We start from the raw sequence: 26,942 nt of genomic DNA, 5'->3' as shown, positions 1-26,942 counted from the left end.
TTAATGCTAATGATGAAATCTATGCCCTCCAGTGCTCGTTATTAATAGGAATTAAATGTATTTCGGGTAACAAAATAGTGAGTAATGGAGGCAATAAACACAGCCCGCAAACCTGGCCCGCGGTGGGACTGACGTGATAGGCTGTTCTCTGGCTCACGCTGGCCCCTCGAGAAAGACCCACGCTCACTCATCAATCAGTCACCCCTGGAGAGGGCCCAGGTTACTGAGTCACTGCACGTACGGCTCAAAGGCAGGCACTGTGGGGGACGACACCTTATGAGCCACCGCTGTGTCCCACAGCTTTTCCTTCACCGAGGATTTGAAAAGTGTCCCTGTTCACTCTGAGACATTCACACACCGTCCTCCTCGCTGCACACTTTTTATTCACTTCCTCTGCACCAGAGACCCATCCGCAGCCTGACACCCTCATTTGTCCCAGATCCTCCCTGGAGCTCCAGCTCTACACAAACCCCTAGCTGCACACACCTGGAGGCACGTGTGTACCTAGACCCAGAGGGAGAGGCCTCTTGACCACGCACATGTGTGTGCGCCCATGAGCCCAGCAGGCACACGACATACACACTCAGCAGTACATGCTAGAAAAAGAGTATAAACCCGTTGGAGCCCAGCCGGGGGAGACAGGATGGCCAGAGTCACAACACACCCTGCTCCCCATTTCCCCCCAAACTTTGCAGCCAGCCTCCACTCCCGCCATGCACCCTGGGCCAGCCCAAAAGTCTCCAACCCCTCCAGGCCTTTGCTCACACTGTAAGTGCCTATCTGTCTTCTCAAGGCTTCATCATTGCCTCTGTGAACCAAGAGCCTCCACCGAGCTCCCACAGTAAGAAAAGTCTAGGTTATGCTGCAGTCACGAATAGTCCCCAAATCTGAAGAGGTTTTGACAGCCAGTGGGGTCGAGGTGGGGCTCTGCTCCACACAGCCACTCAGGGACCCGGGCTGCTGGCAGCACCACCATCAGCTCCCACCTGCTACAATATCATCACCGGCTGTGGCCGGGCAAGAGGGACGGCTCAGGCCAAAGCAACGTGTGTCCCCTGAATTCATATTGCATTGGCCAGAGTTAGTCCCACGGGCCCTCTCCCTGCACGAGGACAGAGAATCACGGTCTTCTACATTTGCTCTTGCTGTTGTCACAAATGAACACAAACTCAGGGGCTTAAACCAGTACATATTTATTCTGTTACAAAGTCAGAAGTCCAAAATGAGTCTCCAGGGTGAACATCATGGTGCCATCAGGGGCGGGTTCTTTTGGAGGGCTCCAGGGGCACCGTGGGGTGCAGGCACCCTTTTCCTCCATCTTCAGAGCCAGCAGGATAACACCTCTCCTCTCTGACCTTCTCTCTCCCTCTTGCAAGGACCTTGTGTCTGCCTGCATAATCCAGGACAGTCTCCCCTTCTCCAAATCCTTCCGTCATTTAACCACATCTGCAAAGCTCCTGTTGCCATGTGTGGCAATGTTCAAAGGTCTAGGGGTTAGGACATGATCACTCCTTTGTCTGCCATGGTGTTCCAGAAACCAGAGCTAGGACACAGGATTTCGTGGACACCCAGCATCGCCCCTGCTGTTGAGGGCTCTCCTCCCGTCTTGTCCTTGTTCACACAGCCCGTCGGGAGCAGCAGATGAGCTCTGAAAGGGCAGGAGGTGGCCTCGAGTCTCTCTGCCCAGCAGGTGCCCGGCGCATAGCAGAGGCCTGGGAAAGTTTGCAGGAAGGGAGAGAGAAAGGAAAATATGAATGAATTTGGCAAGATCGGGAGGTGTGTGAGAACCAAAGAAGCAAGAGAGAAAGTAGGCGGACGCTAATGAATCAAGAGGCCATCACAGCATACACAGCCAATCGGGAAGCGAATTGCCCTGCCATGGACGGTTCAGAGGGCTTCCCACTTCACGCCCAGACACGGAGGAATGTTGAGGAATGGTGAGTGGGAGAAGTTAGGAAAGAAAGGGTGGGAGGAGGCAGGAGACAGAAGGCGCTAGTCTGAGCCGGGTGCTGTGCTAGGTACCATCACAGCAGGACCTCCCCAACAACCTCACGAGCAGCACTGCGGAGACGAGGGGATGGGGACTGAGGAAGGACACATCCCTGATCCAAGTTCACACGGCTGGACAGTGCCTGGGCAAGAATTTACAGCCCTGTTTGGCTGGTTCTGAAACCAGCTGCCATCCCAGGACACCAGCTCCATGCCAAGCTTTACCACAATTGCTGTCAGCTCAGTGTTCCCACCTTTTAAGGTCTCAGGTCCTTTATCTGTAAAACCAAGAGGTCCATCTGGGTGACCTCCAAGCTCCCTTTCAGCTCCAGCCTCCTGGGGTCCTTGGGCAGGTCTAGTTAATGAGGCCCGGCTTCCTGGATAGATGGGGGGTCTGAACTTCTTCCCACCGACAACAGACATACAGTTCCTTTTATGTTGCCAAGAGACAATCCAGGGCAAAGGAGGGAGAGGCTCATGGCAAAGATGACTCCATGCCCCAAAAATGAGAATCACAGCAGCCCACAAGATTGTGCAAGCTGCCCTCAAGGCTGCCAGTCAGCCCTGGCCCGGAGGAGGGCTGTTTACACTCCCCGAGTATGTGCTTGCAGTCAACCCTGTTGCTGAGTGCACAGCCCTGACGGCTGCCAGGAGTGTCTGTGTGTGGACAACAGGGATGGGCCTCGCCAGGCCCTTTATCCCAGATACCAGACACCTGCTAGTTTGTTCATTCATTCATTCATTCATTCATTCATTCATTCGTGTACTCGATCATTCCCTGAGTGTTTGCCAGGCATTGTGCAAGGCACCAGGGATAGGGAGGTAAACAAGACAACGTCTTAATGAGTCTCTAGGACCTAAGGACCTCAAAGAACAGTGAGGCACTAAATATAGATAATGACCCTCCCAGCAAGGTTGGTGCAACAGTAAAGGTATGTGCCTGGAGGTCAGGGAACACAGGGCAGGGGACTTAGGTATCTTCCTATGGAAAATATTTAACTAATAGTTTAAAAAAAATCCAAACAAGATAATAACTCTCTACTCAATTACCTTTCAAAACATTTTTTCCTCGTGAATGTAGATAGGTGAGAATGTCACATTCAGTTTTCTTTAAATTCCACTGGAGGCCTCAGTCATTTTGAGAACTCTGTCTGCTAGGGCCATGCAAAGGTCCTGGGGCTTATACAAATACCCATCCTCCCAGAGGGCATACTCTGATATCCAATGGCCGCTGCTATAAGCCTGGTTGGAGGCTCAGGACACTGGGTTATGGCTGTGATTCCAGTTTTTCTGGACAGAGAGCTTTGGAAAATCATAGCCATGTCCTGAGGTGTGGCTATGCAGGGGGCCAAGGTCCCACCTCTGGGCCTTGGGGCCCCTTTGCAGTTGCGAGGAATCTTCCCCCTTCCTTCCTACAATTCCTCCCACTGTTTTACTGGGACTGCCTGCATGTTTCCTTTCTTGAGCTTTCTTTTTTACAACAACAACAACAACAACAACAACAACAACAAAACAAAACAAAAACAGGAAAAAATGTTACCTTCAAGCAGCTTCTGGTTGGGTCCTATAAGTGCCCCCTGGATTCAGAAGTAGGGAGGGGTCTGGCTACAAACCTGGGGACACTGAGAGGGAAAACACAAGGGAGAAAACCCAAAATCATATTTTAATAAATTATGTCTTGTGCTATTATCTGTCTACTTTTATCATTTCTTTAGCATATATTCTAGAAATGAAGCCAAAAGATCAGCACATTTTAAAGAATATTTTTCAAGTTGCTGTTCTAAATGTTTACACCAATTCACCCTCCCCCTAACTATGTGCCAGCATTTCCTTTTTCTTTTTTTTTTTAAGATTTTATTTATTTAACAGAGAGAGAGCACAAGCAGGGGAAGTGGCAGGCAGAGGGAGAAGCAAGCTTCCTGATGAGCCAGGAGCCCCATGCAGGACTCGATCCCAGGACCCTGGGATCATGACCTAAGCCAAAGGCAGGCACTTAACCGACTACGCCACCCAGGCGCCCCCAGTGATTCCTTTTTCACTGTCCCATCAGCAGCATAGAGTCTAAGGGCTGGTTTTTTTTGTTTTTGTTTTTCATTTTATAAACTAAAGGATTTTATTTTCAATATTATTTCATTTCTTTATTCATGTTGCTCGTTGACTTTAGAAGTTTAATTTTATTTTCTTTTTTTTTTTTTTTAAGATTTTATTTATTTATGTGACAGAGAGACAGCCAGCGAGAGAGGGAACACAGCAGGGGGAGTGGGAGAGGAAGAAGCAGGCTCACAGCAGAGGAGCCCGATGTGGGACTCGATCCCGGTGTGCCGGGATCACGCCCTGAGCCGAAGGCAGACGCTTTAACGACTGCGCTACCCAGGCGCCCCTAATTTTATTTTCTACACTCCTTTTAAAGAAACAAGTTTCTGGGAAAGTGTGGGTGGACAGCCCCTAGAGGAGCCTCAGAATTTGCTAAGGTCGCTTCTAATGCGTCCTTGCGGAGGTCTTACCTCACCTGGGGCACCTTCCCCACCTTGTTTGACTGTGGAATTCCAGCTGGCGCTTGCAGACCCTACACACGTCGCCCCACCTCCAGAAACTTTCCCAGGTCTCCCTCTTCCCATGGGTTGCCTGAGAGCCTGGCTCATACCTGGGCTCTTCTACCCACCTGTACCATGGGGGGAAAGGGGGGCGGAAGGCTGGCCTGTTGGAGCCCCAGGTTCCTCCAGGGCAGGTAGGATCACGCTTGTTGCTTGAGGTTGGAGTGAACAAGAGACAGGATAAAGTCTAGAAAGTGCCCGGCAAGCACTTGGCACTTGGTACATGGTCAGTGAATTTTAGCTATTATATTGTTACTATTGCTATTATTATTCTCCTTCTGTTTCTGAAAGGCAAGGGAGTGGCTTTTATCTTCATGTCTTTGGTTGCTGGCCCAGAATGCCAGAGTAAATCAATCAAAGTGCTTATTGAGTAAAGCATTTCTCTGCCCTTGGCACCGGCTTGCCGTCTGTAAGACTGGGATGTGAGAAGCGCTATCTCCCTTGATCGCATAGTTGGACACCCGTCCCTTTGCCCCATGCCGCACCCTGCCCCGGGACCCTGCTGGAGGCGGGGGAATTTGCGTTCCCACCATCCCTTGCTTCCAGGGGTGGCCACGTGACCCACTTCTGGCCAATGAGACGCCAGCAGAGAGCTCCCGGGAGACCCTCTACTTTCTTGCTGGAGCCAAGGCAGCCATCTTGCCACCTTGAGGCTTTTGTGTGCTGGAGTTGTGTGGAAAGCTGGAAAGAGCCCAATCCTTGTTGGCATCACCAGCAGCTGACCAAGACCAGAAACCATCCATGTCCAGAATTCTTAACTTGTTAGAAAAATGAAACTCCGTTTGTTTAAGCTACAGTAAGTCAAGTTTGTTGTTCAGTGAAGTCAAAGGCATTTCTGATACCTACAAGCTTGCTTTAAGACGTTCATCAAATATTACAACCCTTCCCTGCCTTTCCTTCTTGTTCCTTGTTCTCCTTTAAAAAGGAAAGCTGAGGAACCCCAGAACACACTGCTTCACCTAGGCACCTGCCAGCTTCTCTACCCCAAAAAGGGGCTAGGAGTCACAGAAGCCCTGAATGCCGAGACGAGACACATTGCCCGGTGGCGCCGCCAAGGAGAGGGTGGGTGGGAGGCACCTGCTGGGCACCCGGGGCTCACCCTGTGTGAGGGCACACCCAGCTCCTCGCTGTCCAAGGGAAAGTGCTGCCTCTGGCGGCATCCAAAGAAGGTGAGACAGGGCTCCCACGTCGTAGACTCTTCCAGATCCCCCCAGCTCCTTGCAGGGAGTAAAGAGCCTGCCCTTGCTAAGGCCTAGGCACTAGTATCTACTATGTACCAGGTTCTTTTCGTTTCGGGAGAGCCCTTTAATATAGGACTTTTCATCCCCATTTATAAAGGAGGAAACCAAAGGACAGGAGGGCCAAATAGCTCTCCCAAGGTCGCACCCCTAGGAAGTGGGAGAATTTGGGTCCCCTCCCAGAGATAACCCCACAACGTGATATGTTATTTCAGAGACTATTTTATTTGTGTCTCGCATACAAGCGCGATTCATTCCCAACTGAGTGCCTTTGTCCTGGCTCCGCCTGCCCCCTCCCCGAATACCCTCCCCACTCTGTTGGCATCTGGTTCCAGCTTCCAGGCTTCTTCCTCTCTAATCATAAGTCACTACCACTTATCGAGAGCACACAGCAATATTTTGCAACCGCCCTAAGAGACAGGTGTCTTCATCGCTGCTTTCCAGATGGGGAAACTGAGGCTCGGAGAGGCGCAGCTGCTGGCCTCCGCCACACACCAGTAAGGGAGCGGCCAGGACCCAGAGCCAGCTCTGCCAGGGGCAGTGTCCACAGAAGAGCTGGGGACAGGCCGCATGGGGTTGTATCCAGGTGAAGGTCAGGCCTCCCAAAACGCCTGGTCTGGCCCCTTCTCTCCTCCCCCACGCTTGGCCCTGCAAATTGGCTTTGACCTTTCTTGCCCCTGCCTTTGAGCTTCTCCCCATTCACGGCGGAAACCACAAAGGGAGAAAGAGGGCGGGCTCGAGGGAAGGGCCCCTCCCGCCTGGGCCCCGGGGCCACGCCCCCGCAGGCGCAGGAGGCCTCCAGTATCTGTTTGCACAGTTGGGGCGCTTGCTCCGCACCCCACCTCCGGAAGAAAAGCACCACGAGGTCATCTGTTTACTCTGGGATTAGCGGCTCCCAGCGGGAGCTCTTTTCCTCGGAGATGAAAAGAAAGCGGACAATCTGTCAGGTAAACAGGCGACATTGTTCCCCACGATGTCAGGGCCCCTTTGTGGGCCGGCCTTTGAGGTCGGTGGCTCCCTCTCGCAGGGAGAGCGCTTACTCAAAGGAAATGAGAGGCCCTGGCTGGCGCGCAGGTCGCCTGCTGCAATGTAAGCGGGGACAAAGGGCCCGGACAGTGGCTGATTGGCCTCCACAGCCCCCTCTGCACTTGTCTCTCCGTGTGGGTCCCTTGAGTCCAGCCAGCCGGGCATGGAGCCACTGTCACAGATGGGGAAACTGAGGCTGGCGGGAGCCTCCCCCCAAACATAAGAGTGCTCCTGGCATTGCAGGTGTGCGCTGGAAGGAAAGCAGGGCCTCTAGTCTAAGCGCCTCACTCTTCGGATGGGTAGCAGGAGGCAAGAGAACTGGTGCAGCGTGCTTTCTAGACTAGCTGCCTCTGATGGATGGGGGGGGGGGCACTTGGCAGCCTTAACCACCTCCTCCAATAAACTGTTCAGTTTTCCAGATGCTTGGAATATTTCAACAGTTGGACAGGGCTGGTCATGGCTGTGCCTGCTGCCTCTGACATTGATGTGACAAGGTTTCACCTTTGGAAGGAGGGAGGTGTGGAGGCCCAGCTCACAAGCGCGTGTGTGCCTGGGAGTCAGGACGCCCAGGTTCCAGACAGGCTCTGTGCCCAGTTTGCTCTGTGGTCCCAGGCAAGCCACTTGCCCTCTCTGGGCTGCAGGGGTTTTTGTTCATCAAACAAGACATAAGGTGCTCTCCATGGGCCTTTCCCCTCTGACAGCAGGGATGTCTAGGGAGGGCACAGGTCTCCATTTAGGAGGAGCAGATGGAGGGGGGTGAACAGCCCTTCTGGGAAGGAGGGGGCCACTTGAACCCCACGCCCTCTTCTGACACTCAGGGGACTGGTGAGGCGGTGCGAGCGAACACCCTGGGCCCAGTGGCAAAGCTCCAGGCAGTGGCCTGCCGTGGGAAGAGAGCACTGTCGCGAGGCGATGAGACCACAGGCCCAGGAGCACTCTGACCGGGTCGGGTTCCCAGCCTGTTACTCACCAAAAGCCCATCCTCAGGCAAGTGATGCAGCCTCCTGGCCTGTGACATGACACCCACGGGGCCTGAACCCCACCCTGCCTGAGTTTCCTGGATGGAGGGGTCCCGAGGGAGCAGGAGCTGGGCCATACTTGACACTGCCACCACCATCTGATCCTGTCCCCCTTCGGGCCTCCCTCTCCCGGGGCCCCCCTGCCATTGGCCTGTCCCAGGAGAAGACTCACCCTCCCCGCCATCCAGACGCCAGGTCACTCTTCAGCCTGCAGGGGATAGAGCCACAGAATGGAATAATCTGATTACTCTCCCAAAGTACAGGGAGAGCTGAAAGAAGGCCGGGTGGAAAAAGGCCCAGAGCCCTGGCCTGACAGAGAGGCGACCACCAACCACAGAACTGGCTCCAGGATGAGTCCGGGAACCGCCTGGACTTCGGCTTGGTCTTTCGAGGGCAGCAGTGGACCAGACATGTGCCTGACCCCCCACTCCCAGCCAGGCACCAGCTCTCAACCGACCCTGAGCCTAATAGGCACCAGCAGGAAAGAAACTGGAGGCCAGCGTGTTCTCACCACACGATTCCAGGATCCAGAGCCAGTCCCTGGTGACCCGGAGGGGGAGGGGATACCAATACTGAGCTCAGCTTCTCCTCTGACGCTTCCCAGGACTGAATGAGGGCAAGCTCCCTGCCCCCTCCAACCACGGGGCTGTCCCTCCTAGGTCCCCCAGCTGAGCTGCGTGTGAGCTGTGCGGCCCTGGGCAAGTGACTTGCTTTCTCTGAGGCTCGCCTCACCATTTAGATGGGCATTTGAGGGAATGCGTCTTTTGCTGGAGGAAACCCAGGCCTCCCGTCCACCCTTCTCCCCTTTTTTAGCTCCAGGAAACAAGGTCAAGACTAGCTCCCAAGGACTTTGGTTTTTCAAGAATCCTAGTATTTGGGGAGAGACTCAGATGCAGGTGCCAGAGAAGTTTCTAGCTGCAGTTGAAAACAAATTTTAACCTCAGAGATATACTACAAACACCACTCCTTCCTCACTTTCCTTTTTTCTCTCTTAAGGGTTGCCCTAGCGATCTGTTTTTAATGGGATTCAACTGGATAAATGTGGTCCAAAGACCTTTCTGCAGTGTGGATCCTCCTGGACCATTCCGCCACTTTGGTGCCCACCACCTCACGAGGCAGCTAATTCCATTGGCTCAACATTTCTGACTTCTCGAAAGTGCTTCAGTTAACCAGACACTTGCCTGTCTTCCTGCAGCTTCTACCTGTCAGCCAGCTTCCAGCTGCCCAGCACGCTGTGCATCCCGCATGCTTGTGGGGGGGTGGGAGGGCGGGCTCAGATCAGACCCCTGGGGTTTGCCTGCCAGCCACTCCCCTTACCAGCTGAGATACACGGCCCACGTGATTTTCCCTTCCTGTGCCTCAGTTCCCTTACCTGTAAAGTGGGAATAATAAAAGTCACTGCAGAAGATTGTTAGGAGGTCCCAGTGAGATAACACAAGGAAAGCTCTTAGCGCAGTGCCCAGCACCAACCACGGTAATTATATGCTGCTCTGGCTGTTATTTTTTCTTTGGTATCTGCAGTGCCTTGAAAAGAATGGAGGGCTCCAGTCATACCCCCTCACCTCGATACCAACTTCTCTTCCCCAGACTGAGCAGACGCAGCCCTTCCTTTGGTCAATCCCCTGTGGCTAAGTCTTAGATTCCAACACCCAGGCCAGCCTCTCCCAAATCCCCAAACAAGAAAACTTCGAGAAGGAGCAGGCTTCTTCTGACAGGACCGGCAGTTACGCAGCATGGGGAGGGCAGAACTCGACTCAGAATCATGAACTCTTGGCCTTTTGGGGATTATAGCTGTTCAAAGGTGGGAAGAGCTGTCTCTGGAGGGAGGAAGCTCCCCATCCCTGGAGGTATTCAAGGTGGATGACCATCCAACAGGAAGGTTACAGAAGGGGTTCCTGCACTGAGTGGGAAATAGAAGCAAATGGCATCAAAGATAGACGCTCGTCCTGATGAAGAAACGAGAAATTCCTCCGTCATTCATTCAGCCAGGACTTGTTGTTGAGTGCCTAGCTATGACTAGCTCCATTACCTTGCTGGGTGGTGTCAGAGGGGAGCCGAGACTTTTATTACCCCCCAGGAGCCAAGACTTTTATTCCCCCCTTGACATTTCCCCCACCTTTTTAAAAAAGATCTTTTATTCTTTTAAAGTAATCTCTACACTCAACATGGGACTTGAACTCACAACCCCAAGATCAAGAGTCGCATGCTCTACCGACTGAGCCAGCCAGGTGCCCCCTCTAACCCCCCGCTTTTTTTTTTTAAAGATTTTTTAAAAACTTCTCCTTCGACTCATGGATTATTTTTTGATTTCTAGTTTGATTCCACTGGGGTCAGAGAAAACACTGTGTAGGATTTAAATTCTTTTAAATTTATTGAGGGTTTTTATGGTCCAGGATTTGATCTATATTGATAGATGTTCCATGTGCACTTGAGCAAATGTTCTGCTGTTGTTGGGTGGAGTGTTCAATCAGCTGGATCCTGGCGGTTGATGGTGTTGAGTTATCCTGTATCCTTGCTGATTTCCTGTCTAGCTGTCAGTTAAGAGAAGAATGTTAGACGCGCCAACGGCATTTGTAGATTTATCTACGTCTCCTTTCAGTTGTATCATTTTTCACTTCACTATTTTGCAGCTCTGTTGTTTGGCGCATCCGCATTTAGGTTTGCTATGTCTTCTTGACGGACTGACTCTTTTATCGTTACATAATGTCCCTCTTTGCCTCCAAGAACTTTCTTTGCTCTGAAGTCGACTTTGATATTAAAATAGCCACTTCTGCTTTCCTTTGATTAGTGCTTTCATGATTCATCCTTTTCATCCTTTTACTTTCAACTTACTTACATCACTATGTTTGAAGGGGATTTCTTCTAGGCAACATATGGTTGGGTTATGTTTTATAGTCAACTCTGCCCATCTCTATCTGTTAGTTGATATATTTAGATCTTTTAGATTTACTGTAATTGTTGATATTTAGGGCTTAAATCTGCCATTTTATTTTTTGTTTTCTGTTTATACTCTGTATTTTTAACTTTTCTGTTTTCTGTTTCCTTCCTTCCTGTAGGTTACTTGAACATTTTTAGAATTCCATTTTGACTTGTCTGTAGTGGTTTTGAGTATATTTTTTGTATAGCATTTTTAGTGGTTGCTTTTCTGGAAGGATGGGGTCCAGAGAGGCTGGAGGTTTCTCTGCCTACACTCTGCCTGTCCCACCATCTTCTGGCGATCTTCTCTGTGTTGGCCAAATGGAAGTCCTTATAGCATATCCTGTTGACTGTGTACAGGTCTCCCGCTATTGGTTGGTTAAGGAGCTTTCTCTTGAGCAGGAGCCCTGAGTGGCTTGTCATCTGCTGTTAGGCCTGGGCTTTGAGGAGGCCATGCCTCATCAGAGCCCCACCAAAGCCATCCTCCCTGGACTGGACAGGCTCTGACTTCAATGCCTTCCCAGTGCAATTGCCATGCATTCATGACCTCACTCACTTAATTATGGACTAGCCACACCTGAAATTGTTCTAGTAAGCAGTGTGACCGACTCTGGAATTGAGAGAATATGGCCAGCCATGTGACCTTCTGAATTGCTGCCCATGTCATGATTCGAGGAAGAAGCTTTGTCATTTATAGTACATAGTCATGTGCACGGGGATGTGGTAGCCACTTGCTCAGCCATCTGTAAATGCCAGGCTAAGTATGTCTCCCTTTCTTCATCTATAATAATCCATGCATGCATTCACTCATTGATTCCACCGTGCCTGCTCTGGGCTAGGCCTGGGAGGTCGGGAGGATTCGGAGGAAGTGAGTCCACCATCCAAAGCACATCTTGCCCACCCTTCAGGACCCACTTGAAGATCATCATGGGCAAATGTCCATGGCTGTGGACACTCAAATGCTCATGTATAGAAGAGAGCATTGGCTGGGGGGTGAGGATAAGAGTGAAGTATAAAGGGATCTCCACAGGAGGGCCACAAGCTCACCTCTCTCATGATGATTTGCTCTCTCCCCTCCCAGTATTCCTGCCAAGCTGAGGCCAGGGCTCCTCAGCTCACAGCTCCCCAGCCTCCATGCCCAGCAGACAGCACTTGCCCAAGTTGTCCTTGCCTGTCCAAATGTCCAGAGGAAAGCTAAAGAGAACCAGAATCCTGGCCTTACTTGCTGTGCAATCCTGTTCCTGTCGCTATGTCTCTGAGCCTTCTGGATAACAAGAAGGGCTGGATTGGATACTCCTGAGACTAGAGCTCTGTGCAGAACAAATTCCCGCTAAAGTGTTGTGAGCTTAAAGTCACATGTGGCAGGGAGGGAAGGCGGGGCTGTCTTTTTAGAGACCCTTCCCCTTCCCTCTAATGAATACAAGGACGGTGCTTAATCCAGAGGAGCTGGGAGGCAAACTGCAAACCTAGTTCTCCACAGCCAGCTCTGCCTTTGCCTTCACTCATTCATGCTGTCCATCAAGTACAGTTTTGTGTTGGGAATATAACAATTGACAAAGCAGAGTCTTATAGTCTAGTAGGCAGTATATCCACATCCACATTCCTAGAATGAGAAGAGGTATAATGGGGAAGTATAACACAGGAGGATTCAACTACTGTGGTAGTTAGGGGAGCCTCCCTGAGGTGTCATTTCAACAGAGACCTAAAGGATCAACAGGAGTTAGCTGGTGACGTTGGGAGAGCACAGAGAGTTCACTCCAGGGAAAGGGAACAGCACGTGCAAATACCTAGAGACAAGATTGCTCCCTCTGGGGCAAGCCAGCCACCATGTTGCAAGGAAACTCAAGCAGCCCTCTGAGAGGCCCTTGTGGTAAGAATGGAAACTTCCTGCCCTGTCTCTCTCCTCCTTTCATGACAGAGTATCTACACCCCAGGTATCCACTTCCTCACCTTTCACTCACTTTTCAAACCACTTGGTCTAATTTCTTGCTGTTCCCAGGAAACCCAAGCCACCAAAATGGCTCTGGCCAAGGGCCCCTGTGACCCTCTGGTTGCTAGGCTTGTTGGGCACTTTGTAATCCTCATTTACTCATGTCTTCAGTGACCTCCAACATGGTAGCCCTACCTCCACCCTGGTTCCATGAGTCCTCTGATGCTTGGGCTTTCCCTAGGCCCCTCAGCATCCAACCCCTAAGCCTCCCTCTTTTCTCTGGTCTGTTATGGGGCACACTCTCCCACCCTTGAAGCCGAGCACCTCAAGGCCATAACCCAGCTCTGTCCTCATTCCTCGGCTCCAGACCTGCACACGATGCGTCTCCTGGATGGCCCTCAATGGCACTCCTCAGACACCTGAACTTGTCGTCATCCCCTGAGATGTGCCTTACCACTTGGCTCCCAGGCTTGCTCAGTGGTGTCCCCTGGCTACTCTGCTGCCCCAAGCGGGAGTGGAGGGATCAGCACTGACTCCCCTTCCCTTTTACTCCCCACTTCCAAGTTACCAAGCCCTGTCATCTTCCTTCACCCCTAGATTTCTCTCAGATCCTCTTCTCTTTACCCGCACTGCCACCCCGTTAGTTAGGCCTCCAAGCCTCCCACCTGGGTGCTGCAGGATCCTCTTGACTGCTGTCTCTGCCTGACCCCTGTGCCTTCCCAGCTCCCAATCTATCCCACACATCCCAGAGTGCCCTTGTGAAGCGGCACTGTGCCACACCTCTGCTTGACACACCCCAGAGCTCCCCAGGGCTTTAGGTTTGAGCCCATCCTCCTCCCCTGGCCCACGAGGGCCCACCTGACCACAGCCTGCCCCCTCTCCGGCCTCCCCTGGGCCACACCCCCTCTCTCTGTTCACTCAGCCATTGTGCTCATCTAACATTGCCTCCGTTATTGCATAACAAATTCCCACCAACTTGGTAGCTAAAACAACAACAAGCATTTATTACCTCAGGTTTCTGAGGGACAGGAATTTGGGAGTGGCTAAGCTAGGCTGCTCTGGCTCAGCGCCTTTCATGAGACTCCACTCCAGATGTCAGCTGGACTGCAGTTATCTGAAGGTATGAGTGGGGCTGGCACATCCACACCTAATATGCCTCATGGGGAAGGCAGGGAAGGAGGAGGTGGCAGCTCAGCACCAGGGACAGGTCTGGGGGGGCTGGCTTCCCAGCAACAGGATGGACTCAGTGCTCTGAAAACATCCTCTACTTTGGGGAGGACCCTAGCACCTACCTGGGAGGTAGGAGGGGAAGGGGGCTCTTCCTCTTCCTGGGTGGGGGACTACCATGCTCCTCCCCATCAAGAGTCTCATTTCTGACCACACAGACAAGTCCACAGCCTTTTAGTGCCACCGTTAGGAAGCCACCAGGGTACAGGGGATAATTCCCAGCCTAATTCCAGCCACCACACTCCGGACCCCATTCTTCACATCTCCCGCTGTGGGCTTAGGCCAGTCCCCTCCCCTCTGAAGGCACTGGATTCCTGGAAGGGTTGGACCAATGATCCAAACATTCCCATTGGCTCTAAAATGTAATTGTTGAATGGAACCTTCCCTTCCTTACCCTTCATCCAGCCAGACCCAGGCCCATTTGAGCTCTGCCAAACTGCCCTGTTTCCCCTAAAATACCAAGTTGCCCCAGATCTCATTCGTTACCTCCAGAGGCCAGGAACTCTGTGCCATTTAGGTCCCTGTTGCCAATGTTTTCAGGTGGGTCACTCTCCTGACAGTCCCAGGTTGGGCCCAGCACTGTCAGAACACCCTCTGGTGAAGCCTGGAGTAATTTCCCTGCTAGTGCCAGAGACTTCCCGTATTCCAGAACAAGGCAGATTTTAGGAAAGGGATTGGAGCACCTGGAGGGCTCAGTTGGTTAAGTGTCCGACTCTCAACCTCCACTCAGGTCTTGATCTTAATCTCAGGGTCATGAGTTGGTCACCTTATTGGGCTCCATGCTGGGTGTGGAGCCTACTTGAAAAAGAAGAAGGAGAAGGAGAAGGAGAAGGAGAAGGAGAAGAAGAAGAGGAAGAAGAGGAAGAAGAAGAAGAAGAAGAAGAAGAAGAAGGGGAAGAGGAAGAAGGAGAAGAAGAAGGTGGAGGAGGAGGAGGAGGAGGAGGAGGAGGCGAGAAGGAAGGAGAGGAAGGAGAAGAAATGGGGAGCTACCATTTGCAGATGCATCAACACATAGCTCTCTTTTCCAGTCTCATTAGTGAACCCATGTTGGCATCAATGATAAAGGCAGGGTGGCTCTGTGTACCCTCCACTTGTCTGCGGGGCTTCCACCTGCCCCCCACCACACCATTTGCTCAGCAGCATTCCCACCCAGGTCCTCTGCTTTGACTCTCATCAGTGATCCTTGTCTTATTTCTGTGGGTTTGCCAGGATCTATGTAGGGGGCTAGATGTGTCCCCTGCACTCCCTCAGCAGCCCAGAGTCTCCCCCAGGCCCCCCTGCCTCTGCTTCTGCCTCTCTCTCCACCTGGCCTCAAATCCAGCCCCTGGACTGTCTGTTGGGCTTACATATTCTATACCTTTCCTTGGATGCCAGTTACTGGGGTCCCGCCTCCCCTCTCAGCTTCTAACCAGAGTCCACCCTATATCCACACAGGCATAAAGTGTCCCCAGGACACCCACTGGATGGCAAACTGCTACAAATCCGTGTTCAGAGCCCTATAACTGAAACAAGTATTACTATCCTTATTTTGCAGATAAGGAAACTTAGACAATATTTTATAAGCTGGAAATCAAAAGGCAAGGTGCCAACCGAAATATACTTACACAAAAGGAACCGCAAGAGAAGAGATTATCTTGACCCACTTGGTGGTCTGAATGGAGTAACCACTGCTAGGAAAGAGGCATTTCGGCGGGGGGGGGGGTCTCTTCAGGCTGACAGCAGCATCCTGACAGGACAGTGAGTGATAGAGGAAAGAGGGAGGGAGAGGTGGAGGGAAGGAAGGGAAGGCCGTGGCCAGTGTGCATGGACTTTTCTGAAGATGGCGTCAGAGGCGTTAGGAAGTTCTGCCCTCTGACGCACACAGCAACCAACACTCATTCAGGGCACCACTCACTGCTTCCTTACAGGTCTTGGAGTCCAATCCCAGATTCCTCAGCCCAAACTTCCCACGGGGGCAGGGGGAGGGCTCTGCTAGGAGCTGCAAGTGTCCAGGTTGCCAGACTCATATGGCAGGTGAGTGAACTGTAGATCAGAGATGCTTGGAAACTTGTCCAAGGTCACAGAGCTGATAATGGGCAGGGCTGCCTGACCCCAAAGCCCTCACCCCTCCCAGAGCACCTATGGCCTCATGCAGGGCCTGCTCCCATCCTGCTGCCATCTGCTTACTGGCCTCACACATAGCATCTACCTCCCTGCTTGCCTGGCCACGTCTCCCCCTGCCTTTCCTTATCATCCCAAATATTCAAGCCTGCCTCCTTCAGGAAGCCCTCCCTGCAGTTCATAACAGATATCAGACACTGAACCCTGACACCCACATAACCCAACCCCAGAGTACACACAATTTTACACTATCTTCCAAGAGTTTCTCTGATTGAATTATCCCCTGAACTCTACCCCTTTCCTACAACAACAATGGGCATATAGCAGGTATGCAGTAAATATTCTTTTAACTTGAATTAAATGTAGCCCCTTTCTTCTGCTATATTCCTGCACCAGGGACTTCAGACTGAAGCCAGGGCAGACACAGGGATAAGGAGTTAGTTTGGGGCTGCTGTCCCTTCCCTGGCAGATAGGAATGAGCAGGCCAGCCAGAGCTCTCTTGCCCAAGAGGCCCAGGGTGCGAGGGTTGGGTCCTTCGGGGCCCAAGGAGCAAGGCCGGAAACCCCATACACAGGTAGTTGTTCTGGAAAGTCTGCCCTAGTCCTACTACCTCCCAAATCTTACCTTTATCCTTTAGACAGAGTACTTACAATTCCACCGTTGTTGCATTCTTATCAATCCTGCCAGCTTTGACAGTCTCAGGAGTCCTGCAAGCTCTAAATATCACCTCTTCTGGGAAGCCTACCTTAATTCCTAGGGGGCTGGTCTCCCCCAGCCTTCTGTAAATGCCTTCTTTCATGTACTGGCCTGAATTCTGTCACACTCCCCATTCAGGGCCCCCAGGATGGCATCCGGCCCTCAGTAGACACTAAATATGGTGGTGTCAACATCACTTCGCCAAGACACTCGGAGGCTTCAAGACAGGCGAAGGTTGGTGACCAGCAGAGGATGGGTGGCTGGTGCTCTCAGCTCTCCTCACCCAGCTTTGAGGCCTTGGACAGGCCACCTTCTTGCCTGCCATCGCCTGCTCACAAGGGACTCCTCATCCTCTGGACCTCAGCCTGGGCATTGGGCCATGCTCAGCAGGGGTGCGTGGGGGGGACCCAGGCTGTGGGTGGGCCCAGCATGGCACCCGGAGCTTCCCTGGGCAGGTCAACAGGTAGGAACCAGGTGTTGAAACCTGCCAGCGGGGGCTGCAACCCCGTGGCTTTGTCTTCACAACCAGTCTGGGCAGTTTCTGTGTGGGGCACCTCATCGCTTGGAATCCCACCCGTTCAATGGGAGCTCCCATCCCCAAGGTCTGATCAAAGTAAGGGTTCTGGGCAGTTCCATAGCCAAGGCTGGAGGCCTCTCCAAGCTGGAGTTCCTAAAGGCCAGCTCGCCACCTGAGCCACTCCACCTGCTCCCAACATAGCCTGGGGAGTTCAGCAAAGGCTGGGCCAATGCCTTCCATGAACCACTAAAATTTTTCATTGTTTACCAAAGTTATACATATTCATTATGGAAAAGTTGGAAAACACATTTACAGCAAAAATAAAATAATATAAAATAAACGTCACCTGTAATTCCAATTCCACTAGCTACAGATGCACACTTCTTCCATTCTGGAGTGCTTCCTTTTAGGCTTTTCTATGCCTTTATACTTAAAAAAAAAAAAAAAGTGGCTTCTATTGAGCCCTGTTCTGATACCCGCTGAGCTGGCAGAGTTCTGCAGGCTACTATGTCTCCAAGCCATTAAAAACTCCTAGTGCTTTCTAACAACACCCAGAGCACAGCCACGTGCCCTGATTTAAGGAACCCATCCCCTATTGTTGGGCATTGGGGTTGCTCCTAATTTTCCCCTAATGTACACAATTCTTCACGATGACTCTTGTAGCTTTATCTTTGTGATCCTCCTAGGGACAGATTAAGACTTGAGAGACCCCCAAGCCCCTGGCAACATTTGGCGCACTCTCCCTGGCCCTCCCCCCTACAAGACGCACTATGAAATACAAGCAGTAAAATAAGGCTCCGGACAGCTGGCAAAGTTCTGGACTCCCCCTGATGCATTACGCCTCGTTTAAAGTATTAAATTCATTTTTTTTAAAGATTTTACTTATTTATTTGACAGAGAGAGACACAGCCAGCAAGAGAGGAAACACAAGCAGGGGGAGTGGGAGAGGAAGAAGCAGGCTCCCAGCAGAGGAGCCCGATGTGGAGCTCAATCCCAGGACTCTGGGATCACACCCTGAGCCAAAGGCAGACGCTTAACGACCAAGCCACCCAGGCGCCCCTGAAGTATTAAATTCATTTTTAAACTTCTTTTTCACTCATTTGGAAGGGGATGCCCCCGCTTTGCTGGCACCCCAGCACATGCTAGGGCTTCCTGACATCCCTGCCCAGCTGTGACTCTTACTTCAAGGTAACTTTTGGGAGGAGAAATATCCAGGTCAAGGGTTCTCCCACATGGGAGACTTTTTGGTCCATGTCTCTGTCTGGCCTCGCTCACCATGGAATTCATGGCCTGTCACATACCTACACTTAGTAACTCTCTGGTGAGTGATTGATTATTGCCAAATGTCCCCAACCCCCCCTTCTGCCCTCACAGGCTGTACCATCGGAGCCGCTATGTGGTTAAATGGACACACAACGGGTATGACCATCTTGGAAGCAGATGTCCTGGGCCTTCAGGAGGGCCCAAGCCCAGAGGATTTCGGGCAGGGGCAGACTGTCCCCGCTGCTGTGACTGGAGTGCAGTGCTCAGAGCGCCCCAGTCTACGGGGCTCGGAGTGCCAACGCCCACAGAGGTGAGGGAGTGGGGCCCCCACACCTGGAGGCCGAACTGGCCTGGCCGCTGACCGGCCGTGCGGCCTGAAGCAGCTTCCCTCCGGACTTCACTTGCCTGGTGTATAAAATGGACGTGACAAAATATCTAACACCTCCATCATGGCTCCGTATTGACCCTGGGGATGACCCCAGCTGTCGCTACGACACGCGGGGCACTCGAGGCCCTGTTAAGGAACACAGCTGGGGCGTCTTCAAGTGGCAGCCAGCGCTGTCGAGGCTGGCACTCACCTACACTTCCGGCCTCACGAGTCGCACCCCCTCGAGAGCCCTCACTCAGATCCCCACCCAGAAGCCCTCTCCAGTCCTTGTCAGGGCCCTGCTTCTGGCCGGTCTTCCCCCATCTGCCTCCTGGCATCCCACTCATGCTTCCACATCGCTCCCTGCTCCCTGGAGCCTTCCGGAAGGCTCTCCTTCCCAGGCGCCTGGTTTGGGTCTCAGCCATGGCTCCTACGACCACATCCCCGGGAGGTATGCAGGTGTGTCTCTCACTGAACTGTGAGCCCTCTGGGAGCCTGGCCACAGCTGGGGCCCCTGGCAGGCCCAGGCACGGGGATCAGTGGAAGGGTCTGGGACTGAAGGACCAAGAATGATGGAGGGGGAGGGGAGCTGGGACTTGTTTTCCTGTGTTCTTCTCCCACACCACCACAGTGACACAAAACCGGAAGCCCAGCAATGCAGTCAGAACTGGAGACTCAGGGACAGAGTGCTCTCAGGCAGGAAGAAAGGCTGAGTGCCCAGAGTGGGCAAAGCCATCCCCAGGCCCCTTCCGGCACGAAGCCCGCGGTGTGCTGCATGAGGACCAGCCCTCCCTCCCTTCTGAGAGCCAAACAACCCCTTCTTTTAGGTGAGCCCTTGTCCCCACTGCGGTCTCTGCCCATGTGGTCACCCCACTCGGCACGCTGCCCACCCAGCACGCTGCCCACCCGCTGCCACAGCCCAACCTGCCACCGCACTCAACACCTGCACACTGCAGCATTCAGCAAATGCACTTATTAAGGAATCCTCTGAGGGCAGTCCCATTGCCACCTCTTCCAGGAAGCCAGACTTGACTGCCTCAGCCTACAGAGACCTCTTCCTCCTCCAGCCCCTCAGAGCAGCTATGCCTTGTACCACACTCATGTGACATTACTAGTTTAAAGTGTTGTTGTTGTTTTGTTTTTTTTTTACAAAATTCTCCTCCAAGGAATGCATATATGATCAGAACAATAGGACTGGACAGAGGGGAGGTTGAACTGTGATCCAGGGCCCTCATAGCCTGGGGCCAACAAGTGGGGGGGAGGGGGGCTCTGGGCCAAAACGAACAAGCCTCTGTCTCCAAGCAAGCACCCTGTTGCTGGCTGTCCTGGCACAGCCGCGAGCTCCCATGAGGCGGCTACCCTGAGCTGTCCGCTGGCCACACAACCTGCCTCGGGACAGGGGAGTGGGGGCCGGGGATGCATCTTCCCTTCCAGAGCAAACAGGAAATGAAAATTTAAAAACAAACATGGAGCAATTTTAGCACTCAGTTCGGGGATTGCTACACGAGGGCTCGCAGGCCCAATCTGGCCCACTGCCTGCTTTGGAAAGGAAGTTTTATTGGGACATAGTCTCGCTCATTCTTTTTGGTCTATGTCTCCTGCCGATAGCTGCTCTGGCACTGCAACAGCAGACGTGAGTCATCGCAGCAGAAATCACAGGGACCCCGAGGACTGAAAGATTCACAATCTGGCCCTTTGCAGACACAGGGTGCTACCCCTGCTCCAGCTGAGGCTTTTGGGGATGGAAGCCTGGCTCATGGTGACTTCTTTGGGAGTTCACACACACACCCCACTCACAGACACACCCGGGCGGGTGTGCACACACGCACATGGGCACACACACAGGCACCCCCAGGGGCTGCCTTCAGTGGTCCTCTGGATGTAGCTGATTGGTCTGGGAGAAAGCACCTGACCCACGCTGGACCAATCAAATTCTTTCTCACAGGAATTTGCAAGGGAGCTGCAGGTACATTTATGGGCTTGCTGGAAGGGAAAAGCCGTGACTCGTCCTGCGGGGCTCTCCAGAACAGCCCTGATTCTGACCCTTCCTGACACTGTCCAGCACTACACTTTCATACTAAAGCTGGCCAGACTCTCCGCAGCATTGATTTCTCCTAAAAATCCCACGAAGCTGGTATCAGCCTCGATGTCTTTAAATGAGGCTCCCAGCCAGACTGAGATACAACATCCATGCTTTCCTGCTCGCTGTACCAAGGCCCTCTCACTGGCCAATTGCTTGGAAGAGAGACATGGGGGCCTACTCCCCGGGAGGGGGGGGATGGACAGTTCAGGCAGTGGAAATAGGGGCCAGATGACCTGGCTCGGGTGTGTGAAGAAACAGTTCCCCCGGGGAACTGAGGCCTCTGTCACCGAGAGCCAGCCCTGCCTTGCCAACTGTGTGAGGGAGCCACCCAGGAGCCAATCCTCCAGCCTCTCAAGCTTTCGGGTGACCCTAGCCCCAGCCACCATCTTGTTATAACCCTCCAAGAGACCTCGAGCTAAGATACTCCCAAATTTCTAGCCCACAGGAACTGTGAGCAACATTCAATGTTGATTGGTGCTTGAAGCTACTATGTTTTGGAGTAATTTGTCACAGCAAGCTAACACACTGTACAGACCTGTCTGTCCTCCAGTGTCCTTGTTTCAGAGAAGGCCACTCCCCTCCTCCCCATCACAGAGTCTGCGTTTTTCTTCGCTGCATCCAATCTGCCGATTCAACCCCAAAGTGTCTCTTGCTTCCATCCTCTGTTCTCTGGTCCCTATTCCCACAGTCTGGGCGCATTAACAGCCCTTCACAGAGCACATACCAGATGACGAGGGACCTACTGTGTGCCCTGCTCTCGGTGCAGAGTTGGAGTATTCACGGAATTGTCACAGCAACTGGATGAAATCGGCTCGTTGTCCCCATTCTGTAGCTGAGCGGCCCCACACTCTGAGCAGCTCAAGAACTCGTCCGAATCCCCCCAGCTGGCTAAGGAAGGAGTCACATTCGAATGCAGGTTAGTCCTCTGTTCGAAGCCCAGAGTTCTAGAAGGAGTCCCTGCGGCCAGGTCCTGACTTCTTGGATTCATCTTTCACGGCACGGGCAGATAACTCTGTCTACAGTGCCCGACTAACTAGCTCCGCCGCCCTGCTCAAAGCTGCCAAGAGCCCCCTGACCCTCGTGTCACCGTCATGTCCATCCTTCAAAGTTCAGCTCAGAGAACCCCTCCTCATGAAGTTGCCTGACCTCTCTCCTTGAACACCAAGACCTTCTCTCCCAGCAGTGACCTGTTTGTTTTTGGTTTATAGATGGTGCACGCACTGGATCCCCCAGAGCTGACCACAGGCTCCTCACCAGACGGCCCCCCTAGGCCTGCCCGGTCTGCTCAGGCCTGTGAAAAGGAATTTGCATACGTGGGTGGAGTGACTGCAGTAGCATAATTAACAACCGAGCCCATGAGGGAACATGCGCAGAGCTCAATGCTTCAATCGATAATAAATAGCTCTCCAAGTGAGTGATTTAGGTCATGAATGAATGATTGGTTGATTGACTAGGACGTTGCCTAGATTCAGAGTCTCCGTGTCATTTATATAGATCTTTGTCAACAGCGAAATCTTTTATTACGTGTATAATCAGGGGTAATATTCAAAATACTTAACACCAGTACAGCCTGGGCATCCCCCCGGTCAGGGAGGACATCCCCCTAGGGCTGGATCAGGTCAGGCGCCCCCTGTTGGGCGCCATTAGTGCTGTAGCCTGCAAGGTTGGGGGCGTGTCCCTGGGAAGGACCGACGGGGCTAGGGGAGAAGAGGGCACTGGAGAAGTCTGGGCACAGCTCTTCATCAACTTTGCAGAAGGATCTCAGCGTAACACTGCCAAAGCCTGCTGGCTGGTGCTGCGTTACACACGGAGCTTTCCGAGCACACCCGGGGCCAGCCCTGGGCTGAGCCTGACACGCCCAACAAGCTCATTCCATCCTTAAAGAGCACCAGGAGGCCGGAGGGACTCCCATTGTCCCATGTTACAGCAAGGAGTGAGGACATCAAGCACAGGAGGTTAAACTGTTCGTTCGAGGTCACACAGCGATAAAGTGGCTGCACCAGGGCCTGAGCCAAGCCTGCCGAGGTGTCCTCTAGGACATGTCCCCCGTAGAAGTCGTGGGTCTGTGGCTTGCCTGTGTGAGGTGCTGGACATGGCTAGCAGGACTGCGTGATTTTCAGGGCCTGGGATTGGTTGAGGCCTTCACTAAGGAGGCGTGGCCTGAGACAAGCCCCACCCCTAGGGTCCTCCTCTCTGGAGCTGGGATGCTATCCTCCATCCTGAGCCACAGTCAGAGGACAGAGGGGGACTGTCAGGCATCCACGGGGCAACACAGCCCTCCAGGGGCAAGAACCTTTGGCAGGATAGGTCGCACGCCACTCCCCACTCCCCACCGACCCGCTGTAGGACTTTGGACAGGATGCCACCTCTCTGAGTTCATTTTCCTCCTCTACAAAATAGAGTGATGAAAGCGTGTACTGCCTCCCCGGCATGGTGAGAGGATCAAAGATCCGACCTCTTTGACAGGATCCGGACATTTCCTGGCACTGTTTTAAATCTGTACATGTCCTGGGCAGTGCGCAAAGACCCAGTGTGAAAACCGATGGTGGTCGGGGGGTGGGCGGTGGGTGGGGAGCTTGGCTGGGTCCAGCACCCTGGGCTCACCCCCTACCCCAGAGCCTCCTGACGCCTCTCCCAACCCCTCCAAGCTCTTCAGAAGGCGGAATAATTTCTCCTTCGTTTTCACTTTTAATCACAAAATAATTTTGGTGCCCAGAAGCCTTCCTCTCGGAGGAACATTTGTGCGGGATGATATCAGCCTAATTAAGTGCTTCAGCTTTGGGGCTTGATTTTTTTCCCCCAGACCCCCGCGCTCCCTGCCAAGCAGCCCTGGCCGCCTGGCCGCCCGGCTACCTGCACATGCCGGCTTCTGGAGCCTTCCGCGCCGCGCGCCCCCCTGCTTGGGCGCGGTGATTGATATCTTGATTAGGCGCCAGGAGGCGGCGGACCAGGTGCTACCTCGGCGCGGGCTGGAGGCGGCGCGCTCTGCGAACTGGCCTGAAAGGCGCAGGCATGTTCCGCAGCAGCAATGAGCCTTTGTTTGCCTTGGCAGCGCCGCAGCCTCCCTGGGGCCGGCCCCATAAAGGGTTTCTGTTCGGGCTGGAGGACTCATTGTCGAAAAATTGTCCCTCGAAAAATTAGCATGGTACAGTGGAGAAAGCGGAACGCCCGGCAAATGACAGCTGCTGGCCCCAGACAAGGGCCCGAGAGCGGAGTTTTGCAGGGTGCTCGCTCCCAGAGGCACCCCTCGCTCCAGGCCTGGAGCGGCCGGGAGGGGTGACAGGTGAACGGCAGGGGCCGGCGGGGCCAAGGGCAGGCAGCGGCCAGATGCGGAGTGCGGCTACGTTTGGGGTTGGTGGTTTATCTCCCCTAAGAGTTGGGGCGCCTCCCCAGGTGCCAGGAGCGCAGGGTTTGGGTGTGAGGTGTTGGAGGGCCCATGAGCCAGAGTCAGGCTCAGAGGGTCAGTGGGCTTGAAATAGGGGGTGGGGTGCAGGGAGGGGGAGAGAGAGACAGAAAGAGAGAGAGCCTAAAGGTTATGTGGTTAATTGAACATCAACAGCCACAGATACGATTATGCCCCTTTGTGTCTTTCTCCCAGTGTGTTGATGGAAAAGTAACTAGATTAAAAGCGCCGGGAGCCTGGGTTGGAGGGGCTGGGCAGTGGGGGGAGATCCCTCCTGAATGCCGACCCAGGGCTCCCGCAGTCCCAGCAAGGAGGGAAAACAGTCAATTAGAGAGGAGAGAAAAGATGGAGTGAGCTGTGGTTTGGCATTTGCATAAAGGCTAGGGCCCTAGGCTGCCACCCTTAGAGAGGGGGGCAGGGGTTCCCAGGGGAGAAGCTGGGGGTGTCATGGGGTGAGGTGCATGGTTACTGTTGAAAGTCTCAGCCAAAAGCCTGTGTGCACACACGGTATGTGAGGCAGGGGTAAGGGTGACTGGGTATGTGTATGGGACACACGTGTGTATGTGTGTGTGTGTGTGTGTGTGTGCACGCGCATTGACGTGTGAGTATATTCCTGCTTCCGGCTGCTTACGTCTGTGAAGTCATGGGTATCCATATGCCCATGTTCCAAGCAGGTGGCACCTGTGTGGCTTGCCCCGGCCTCACTGTCCTGTGTTGTGACCTCATGTGCAAATTTATGCAGGCACGCACCTGGGCATCGCTTGTGACCTCGGAACACCACCGGACGGGGGGGGCACGGATCTGCCAACTTGTTCCCACCAGCATGGGAAGATCAGAGCCTCAGGATTTTCTGTGGCTCTAAGGAGCCCGGACCTGAAACTGGCCCCCAAGCTTGCTCCCAGCCCAATCATTCTCCACCCCCACCCCTAACCAACCTCTTCTCTGAACAGGCAAATTTTAGGCTGAGAGGAAGGAACACCAGCAAATCTGGAATCAGACCAATCTGAGGTCAAATGCCAGCTCTGGCTCTGTGACTTTGAGCAGTTCTGTCTCAGAGCCATTGACCGGTCACAAGCAGATAACAAGATCCAATTACAGGGCTATTTTCGGAATTAGTGAGATCCCTCATATAAACTGGAGGGAGTCCATACACCCCAGTTTACCTGGGACAGTCCCAAGTTCCTCCTGTGACTCCAGCATCATTATTAACAGTGCCCTTTATGCTCAGAAGTATCCCCTTTAGATTATAAATTATAGAGTACCCCAAATACAAGCAGGCCAGCAGGGAACATTTTTCTCTTCTCTTCCTCCTGCCCTCCCTTCTGTGATAATTTAATGCCTCGCTTCACTGCTCCATTAGTTTGTCAACTCCCAAAGACAAGAATCCAGAAGGCAGGAGCATCTCCTTCCTGCTCCTCACTGTACCCTGGGACCCGTTAATGTGCAACAGACCCCAGGCAGCTCACCTGCCGCCAGGAGCAGAACAGGCCTCAGGGACTCAGTGCAGCTGGCTGCCCTCTGCCCACCACGCCCACAGCAGGACGATGCGTAGGGATGACAGATAAGACCGGGGCATCCTGTGAATAGGGACTCCTACTGTGAATCAACAGGCAGGGTCATGTTTACACTGCTGCCGCTGTCCTTTGTGAGGGTAAGACCTCCCCCTTCTCCACCCCTTTATTATACATGAGACTCCCTGCACATCTGGGCCAGAGGCTTTCAGTCTTCCCTGACCAGCTCGGACACAGCTTCAGTGAACATTTCACCAAAAGGACAGTCTGTCGTGTCGCCGGCCTTGCTGGGTGGTCGGCCTTCACAACAGAGCCACAGACAGGCCCTAATTAACTTGCTGAGTGTTACCCCCCCCCACATGCAGCATTCATCCAGGTAGAGAAGGGCCTTACCTAAACGACTCAGGAGGGCGGCCGGGGTTCCCAGGAGCAGAACACGGAGCCCTTCGTAGTTAGGGTACACCCTGCTTTGACACGCCGTGTGAGTTTAAAGCTTTGATAATGGAACCATGGCCTCTTTCCAGAGTCAGAGACCCACTTTGCCCCCAGGTCCAAAATGTGGGGATTCTTCTTGGCTTCTCAGATCTGGAAACTTGTAGATCCTGTGCGCCTTACTCTGGGGTTCCTAAGTCTCCCACGTGTCTGGAAAGGCTAGCAAGGGCCTGACCGTGGAGTAGCTTCGAGATCACACGGAGGCACTTGGACTTCACCCTGAGAGCAGTAGGGAGCCATTGGAGGCTTTGGAGGCTGGACAAAGATAGTCTGATTTACAGGCGAGGTAGTTCCTGCCTGAGGTGTGGAGGACAAGTTTGAGGGGACAAGACCGGCTGGGAGGCAACTACAGTAACCTAGGCCAGATGAGGGCAGCCTGGACTAAGATATAGGACCAGTGAGTGGAGAGAGGAGGAGGGCCTAAGACATATCCCGGAGGTAGTTCCCTGCTCCTTGGTAACTGAGTGCATGTGGGGATTATTCTGCAGAGAGAGGGGGCCAGGATGACTCCCGGGCTGCCAGCTGTGACTGAGACCCAAAAGGAAAGGAGCATGGAAGAAGTGGGGGGTAA

At 53.1% G+C, this 26,942-nt stretch overlaps 3 long non-coding RNA genes across 4 annotated transcripts; 2 read left to right on the top strand and 1 right to left on the bottom strand.

Moving 5' to 3' along the window:
- Nucleotides 1-1,005: 1,005 nt before the first annotated feature.
- LOC103658584 lies at nt 1,006-8,852 on the bottom strand. Its single transcript, XR_567213.2, has 3 exons — nt 8,039-8,852; nt 3,530-3,611; nt 1,006-1,712 (listed from the first exon to the last, which is right to left on the bottom strand). It is a non-coding gene; the product is annotated as an uncharacterized LOC103658584 (long non-coding RNA).
- Nucleotides 5,467-9,269, top strand: LOC121099786. The gene is made up of 2 exons (XR_005831525.1): nt 5,467-6,768; nt 8,863-9,269. It is a non-coding gene; the product is annotated as an uncharacterized LOC121099786 (long non-coding RNA).
- A 9,366-nt stretch (nt 9,270-18,635) lies between these two features.
- On the top strand, nt 18,636-22,341 carry LOC103658583. 2 transcript variants are annotated; one of them, XR_005836851.1, is made up of 3 exons: nt 18,636-18,825; nt 21,654-21,881; nt 22,174-22,341. It is a non-coding gene; the product is annotated as an uncharacterized LOC103658583 (long non-coding RNA). The 2 variants fall into 2 exon arrangements; XR_567212.2 differs by having other exon boundaries at nt 18,636-19,709.
- The last annotated feature ends 4,601 nt before the right edge of the window (nt 22,342-26,942 follow it).

The sequence above is a fragment of the Ursus maritimus genome, unplaced genomic scaffold, assembly GCF_017311325.1.
Source record: "Ursus maritimus isolate PB19 unplaced genomic scaffold, ASM1731132v1 scaffold_1, whole genome shotgun sequence".
Lineage (NCBI taxonomy): Eukaryota > Metazoa > Chordata > Mammalia > Carnivora > Ursidae > Ursus > Ursus maritimus.
Note: the sequence above shows the minus strand (reverse complement) of the source record. Positions and strands in the feature narration are given on the sequence as shown.